Here is a 7,608-nt window from a genome sequence, read left to right as displayed (position 1 = left end):
GAATTTATTTTTATAATTTTTTATTTGTAATTTATGTCATTTTAAGTGATTAATAAAATTATTTTTTTTTGTCTTTTTTTATAATTTAAAACTTAAATAAAATTTAAAAATTTGAAAAAAAATTTAAAAAAAACTTAAAAAAAAAGAAAAAACCTCGGAACCCGGCCCGGGGTACCCGGGTCCGGGTCTGGGTCCGGTTTTGCCCGGCCCGGGCCCGGATTTCCGGGCCGGGCCGGCCCGGATGGACAGGCCTAGGGCACAGTTTGTAGTCTCTTTTGGGACTAAAGAGTAAGGGGGAAAGATTAGGGGGCTGAGCCTCATAAAGTTTATTTTTTGAGGGCTTTGACACATATTTCCCCTTGATCTTTGATGAAATGTTAAAGGTTTGGCTAAATTTTTTTTTTGGGGGTCATTGGGTGCTTTGCAGTGCCAGTGCCATCCATCATATGGTCACAACTTTCACTGTTGTCAACCAATCAGTGGTCACATCAGTCTTGCTGTCGATATCTCACTGGTGGGACACATATTTTTTAACTTTTGGACAATTTGAAAGAAAAAGAAGGCTTTCTTTGAAGGCTACTGCTACTGATTGTCAGCTTAGAAAGAAACATGTTGGTGGACGTATAAAATATGGCTTCTAATGGTTTTTAATCAAGTATTCTAACATGGCAAATGAGTGACATTACGTTTCGCGATGGACATGTTCTTTTTAAGGATTGATTGAAGGTACACCCCATGTGCGCACTGTAGCAATTATGAACTTTGTTGGGAATTAGACTTGATTTATCTTGATTAGTATTGGTCGCATCGAGAAATATGAAAATTCATGTACTTTAGAAATGTAGTTATGATCAGGAAGATGTGAGAAATGAAGTGTAAATGAGACTTGTGTATTAATTAGAGTTGTGTTTATGAATGAAATGCTGAAATTTCCAGGTTGAAGTGTTACCATAGACTAAGACAATCCCTAACCCATTGCATCAAAATAGTGTAAATTTTGCACCAAAATGGTGCAAAAGTCACATCTAACAGTAATTCATCTCCAACCCACTGCACCATTTTTTACACCAAAAAAGAATATTCTCAGTATATTCCTTTTTATCTACTTTTATATTATTATTTTCTATTCCCTATATTTTTAACTATTTCAACAATTAACCCCACATATCAAATTTTATTTTTTTCACATATTCCTTTTTATCTACTTTTAATTATAATGTCTAGATTTTAATATTATAATTAATAATAATGTCTTTTAAATTTTAACATTATTTTTATAATTAAAAAAATAATTTATTTTGTCCAAATTATATAATTGGAGTAAAATTATAAAATTTAAATATTATTGGGGTTGTTTTATAAATTTAAATAAAACCTGAACAGTAACGAAGCGATGAACAGTGCAACTCCATGTTTGGTGCATCACTGTTCGAATGCACCAAAATGGCGCAGGAAATAGGGCAGGGTTGGAGAAGGAACAGTGCCAAAAATACACTGTTTGCACCATTTTGGTGATGGGTTGGAGATGCCCTAAGAGGTTGCTCTGATTGTTTTTGCTAGATTGTTTTTGCACCTCATCCTTATGCTGCTAGATTGTTTTTGCACCCAGAACCCCTCTGTTGAAGGACAACAGAATTTGATGAATCACCGTCACGAGTGGAATATGATAAGTGCATTCAAAGAAACCGCTGACTGGCTAGATGAATGATCACTTACTTTCCTCAACTTCTCATACACGCAACGGAACAACTCGTTAGAGGAGTTGGAAATGAATGGATTGTTCGACCGACCCTTTGCCATGGTACAGTAAGAACCACTCTTTATTATAAAGTAATAAAACAATAAAAAGAGCATGTAATAAATTCTAGGTAAGATGAACTTAATGTTGTCATCAGAAATCCTATTCATAGGAGTTCATGCTGGCAGATGAGGAGTACTACATATTTTACCATCTCATAGGCCTAGATGATTGTATGTAACGATCCTATTGGTCGAGGTGGCCACATTGAAACCGACACTTCTTCATTTTCCGAAAAGTTATGGCATTGGGTGGCAGACAAGTGATAGAGAGAATCCCATCAAGCCTTAACGGATTGTGTTGGTGTGTTAACCGAGATCTGCTAGGATTGTGATGATGGCCTAGCAAACATGTGACCTAGAAAATCTTAGTAAACCCTAACACATTGTGACAACGTGTTAACCGACCTCTATTGGGATTGACAAATCTATAATCATAGTTTGATGAATAGCAAATTTTCATATTGGTCCAATTTGTGTCTGAGATTAAGATTATTTGTGCAGGTTTTATACATGTAAGTATCAAAACCGATATCAAGAGGAGTAGAAATTGTTGGATAGCAGGTTATTGGGCCAAACAGGATTCCGAGTCTATTTTGGTTTTAGGGTTATTAGGATTCCTAGTCTGTTTTGATTTTAGGGTTCTTATATATATGAAACGCTTTAGAAGAGATGAGAATCAGAGAATAAGAGAATAAGAGAGAAAAGAGAGTCTTTTGAGCACTTTGAGAGGGAGATTATTGTGAGGGAGTGAGAGATTGTTGGTTAGAGAGAAAAGAGAGTCTTTTGAGCACTTTGAGAGGGAGATTATTGTGAGGGAGTGAGAGATTGTTGGTTAGGGTTATTTTGAGTGTTTGAGAGAGTTGTAACCTATTGTATTTGTCCTTCATATAGTAAAATCTCCACACCCTCTCCCCGTGGACGTAGGCAACTTGCCGAACCACGTAAATTCTTTGTGTTTGTGATTGGTTTGTGCCGTTCTTTTGTGAATTGCACTCATTGGTTGTTCTCCTCCTGTTGCTCGCCGACTCGTAATAATTGGTATCAGAGCTCTAGGGTTTCAAACCTAGGTTTGTTTTGGGTGGAGGAAGACTCAGTGATTTCTTTATCTACAATTTGGGGTTAGCAAGCAATGACAGGAGATAGTGGTGATAGTAGCAAGGCTACGACGAGTACAGTTCAGGTTGTACTTTAGAATACAAAGATCAGTGTTATGAAGTATGACGATAAGATCAACTTTGGGTTATGGATGAGTGATGTGCATGATGCTTTGAATGTTCAAAATTTAGAAGAGACCATCATGGTCCATGAGAGGCCACTAAAGTATGATGAGACGATATGGGACAAGATGAATCGAAATGCATGTGAGTTGATTAGATCTTGTTTGGAACAAGAGTTGAAGTACGAAGTTCTCAGCATGATGTCTATGATGAAGACATGGGAGATTCTCAATAACAAGTATCTTACGAAGAGTGTTGAGAACCGGTTGCACTTGCTGCTAAGATTGTTCATATTTCAGATGTCCAGGGATACCTCACTTGCAAATCATGTGAACAACTACACAAAGTTATTATCGGACTTGACGAATGTGGATGATAAGATATCGGATGAGTACAAGGCGATTATTTTGTTAGGCTCCTTACCCGATGAGAAGTATGATATCTTCGTACTCACTTTGTTGAACGGTAGATCTTCCATCATTTATAGTAAAGTGACTAATGTGTTGACGAATTTCGACTTGAGGAGGAAGGACAAAGAGTCTTTCAGAGCTAGCACTTCAGGAGAAGCATTGTTGACAAGGGGAATGATTATATAGGCTGTCTAAAAATCACTGCAGATAGCTCATCCCCATCAAATACCAATGATGAAAGTTACAATTCGATAGTTTTCGGAAGGCTACAATTTAAAGACTTTCATATAGACTGATGAAGGTTACAATCTGACGATCTTCATAACAACTGATGAAAGCTCTAATCAACAACCTTCACAATCAACATTGGGAGTTACACTCTGACAACTCTCACATATTAAAGAGCTAAAATAAAGATTACAAAATGATGATCTTTGCAACACTCTGAAAGAAAGAGACTATAAAATCGACGGTCTCTTCAAACCAAGACACGGAAGTCCTCCCCGCGTACCAGAATCAAAATGCACCGCATTCATAGCCGCTGACGTAGTGCAAACGCATCTCACATTTAGCTCCAAACGCAGCTCAGACCCAGTTGCCAACGTAGCTCATGTTCGGTCATAAACGCAGCCTCCAAAAGCTGCCAACTCAGCTTCCATCCTCTACCAAATGCAGCTCTTAAATCCTACCAATGTAGCTTTTAACAAGCTGCTAAGGTAGCTTCCAAATGCTGCAAATGCAACTTCCAGACGCCGCAAACAAGCTTCCAGATGCTGTGTTTGAACATAGAATTCGTGCCAGAACGCAATTCTTGTGTTTGACTCGTTCAAACACGAGCTGAATGGTTTTAAAACTGTTTCCTATGATTTAAGGGGATCACAACTCCACTGAGAAGTGATTTAAGGGGCGGTTACATCCCATTAGCCCCACAAAGAAGTGATTTTAGGGGCGATTACACCTCCTAATCACCTATAAATAGCTAAAAATTAGCTTAGTTAGGAGTTTTTTAGGATCTTTGGATCTTTAAACATTTTCGGATCTAGAGATCAGCAAAGATCTTGAAGCTTTCTTCAGCAGCAGAAAATCTGTGAGAGTTTTGATACTTGGTTATTAACCGATTTATGGTTCAAACAACTCTTTGCATAAAGTTTGAACTTATTCTGAGTTCTTAAAACTCGTGAAGAGTTCCTTCAATCGTTCCAGTGAATTGAGATGTGCGGATCGTCAACGAAGAGTAAATTTGACGTGAGCATTCCAAGGAAGCACTCCATCGCCACCGTGAAGAACCCAGACTTAAACAAAGGGAAGAATTCAGATTATTCTCTTCTCTTTTATAATTAGGAAAACCAAATTATAATTGAGATTGAGAGAGTTGTAAACGTTCTTTTTCTAAGCAGTTAGAGAATAAAATCACATTTAATTCTTTCATTTTTATTTTGTAAATTTTCTAACAAACAAAAGATGGCGACTCCGCTGGGGAAGAGCTTTTTCACCGATGAAGAAGTGGTGGTGCAATCTGACATTAAGCTCGCTAGAACGATCGTCGAAACTCTTATTGTAGAGTTCGATCAAGCTAAGTACGAGGAAGCCCTTTCCTCCGGATCCCTTAGCCTCAAGAATATGCGCAAGGTTCGCAAAGTTTCCAAGGAGATTAAAGCTCCAACTATTGCTCCTATGTCAAAGGAAGCCCTCTCCTTTAGCCAAGATTGCTCGAACAGCCCCTCCTCCGATGGAGTAGGCTCAGCTTCAGCCAAACCCGTGCCAAGACGACGGGTGGCGGGTCACAAGAAGCCCATTGAGGTGACAAACTTGATCAACATAGATGGTGATGTCGCTACAAAGGCTTTGAAGTAGGCTAAGAAGAACGCCGCTCGACGAAAGAGGAGATCCCTATGGCGAGCACATCTCCAAGAATGTCGATCCTCAAGTCAACACGAGCTTTGTGTTTGTGAGCCTAAACACAACCCTGTGCTCTGCGTTTCTGCTTCAGAATACAAGCCCCGCGTCTATGAGCCCAAATATAAGATCTGTGTGAATAAAACTGAATGCAACCCTCAGTGGTGTATTGTATAATCAAAACATAACCCTCAGGGGTGCGTTCCACAAACTGAATGCAACTCTTAGGCATACGTTTCAGAGCCAAAACGTAGACTTCAAGACAACATTTCACCAGCAAAACCTAGAGCTCAGGCATGCGTTCGGATAATAAAATCCAATACAGAACATGGTGTATACCGTGGAGCTTCGGACGCTATCCCGAACCCCGCCCGGGGGGNCCCCGGCCAGTGATACCCCCGAATACTCTACGTAGCACGATTAGATTGAGGGGCGGATATAAAAAGTACATGGATTCAAGGCATCTCAACTAGATCCATGTTCATCAAGAGCCAGTCATGTCCAATTAGGGACTGGGGGTTCCAATTCAAACCTCATAATTAGTGGGTAATTCTTCTCGAGTCTTTATAACAGATTTGAGAGTGTTCATATCGGGAGGAAGGTCGATGCAACAAGTCATTCGTTCATTCCAATGTGAACGATTGATTCCTACGGTCCTCTCGGGATATCAATGCTGCTTATATGCGGCCAAACCGTTAGTGTTCGACCAATTAACGAACGTTACTTTGCTCAATAACCGATGATGTACTCACAGGAAGAAGACTTTGGAGGATGAATACTTTGGAGTCACTTCTAACATGGTCAGCAGAGGGAGATCATCAGTCCCTAGCTCCGATGAGTCAAAGAAAGATCAGTCTCCTGGCTTGAAAGACCCCCTGAATAGGTCTGATGGAATTTATCAACATACTCGGACTCGAACATGAGTCATTCCTCATGTTAACTATCGAAGATTAGCCAGAGGAACCAATTTCGAGGATGAACACTCAGCCATTACAGAGTCCCAATCATCAATCTCTTTTGTTGAACATGAGAGCTCCGCCTATATAACGAGAAACCATGAAGATCTCGTGAATAGAATTAATAAGCAGGAGGCCATGCTCAAAGCACAGCAGGAGACTATCAATGAACTCCGGATCCTGATGACTCAATACGTTACAGACATGAGCAAATATCATAAGACAAATTTGCCACTAAGGCAAGAATCTTCACGAAAAGGAAGAACATCTTCATCCCGACCTCATACAAGTAAAGGGAAAAAATGGTTGATGGTGTTGCTTCTGACCAAGAAGCCCACAACCTCAGATCTTCCTCTGATGAAGGAAGAGAGACGGAGAACGAGCAGAATCTCCAATCTGCCAAAATGAAAGAATTGGAAGCATGACTCAATACGTTACAGACATGAGCAAATATCATAAGACAAATTTGCCACTAAGGCAAGAATCTTCACGAAAAGGAAGAACATCTTCATCCCGACCTCATACAAGTAAAGGGAAAAAATGGTTGATGGTGTTGCTTCTGACCAAGAAGCCCACAACCTCAGATCTTCCTCTGATGAAGGAAGAGAGACGGAGAACGAGCAGAATCTCCAATCTGCCAAAATGAAAGAATTAGAAGCTCACCTCAATGCTATTACTAACAGAAGCGAGCTCCAAGCCGAGGGAGTTGTCAGGCCCTATCCTGCCGAATGTGATACAGCCCTTTATCCTCTAAAGTTTGAAGTCCCGACGCTACAAACTTTTGACGGCACGGGATCACCGAATCAACATATCTATCATTTTAAGTTATAGACTAGGAATGTGATATCAAACGATACCATACTGGCTCGATTATTCATTGGTACCCTCAAGGAGGTTGCCTTTGAATGGTTCATAAAAATACCCGCGGGATGTATCCAAAAGTGGGCGGATCTAGAGAGACTCTTCCTGTTAAGATTCTTTAAAAAGGATACAGATGTCTCCATTCATACCCTTCTCACCACTAAGCAAAAAAAGAGGGAGTCGGTCAAAGCCTTTCTCAAGAGGTTCCGAAACATGGCTCTCCGATGTTCGTCAGGTATGACACAGTCTACCTTAGTGGAGACCTATCGACACAACTTGCAGACCAACCTTCTAGCACAAATAAGGGTTGTAGAATGCTATTCTTAGAGACAACTAATCTCTCAAGATAAACAGGCTTAAAAAATTATTGCCATGGTCAAAGCTGAAGAACAAAATAAGCAGGATTAACCTGATCAATTGGACCAAGCCCAATCTTCCCAATCAGAAGGGAAAAATACTACGGCCACA

This window comes from Asparagus officinalis, chromosome 1 (genome assembly GCF_001876935.1).
Source record: "Asparagus officinalis chromosome 1, Aspof.V1, whole genome shotgun sequence".
NCBI classification, from domain to species: Eukaryota; Viridiplantae; Streptophyta; class Magnoliopsida; order Asparagales; family Asparagaceae; genus Asparagus; species Asparagus officinalis.
The sequence above is the reverse complement of the archived record's forward strand: the minus strand, read 5'-3'. Positions refer to the sequence as shown.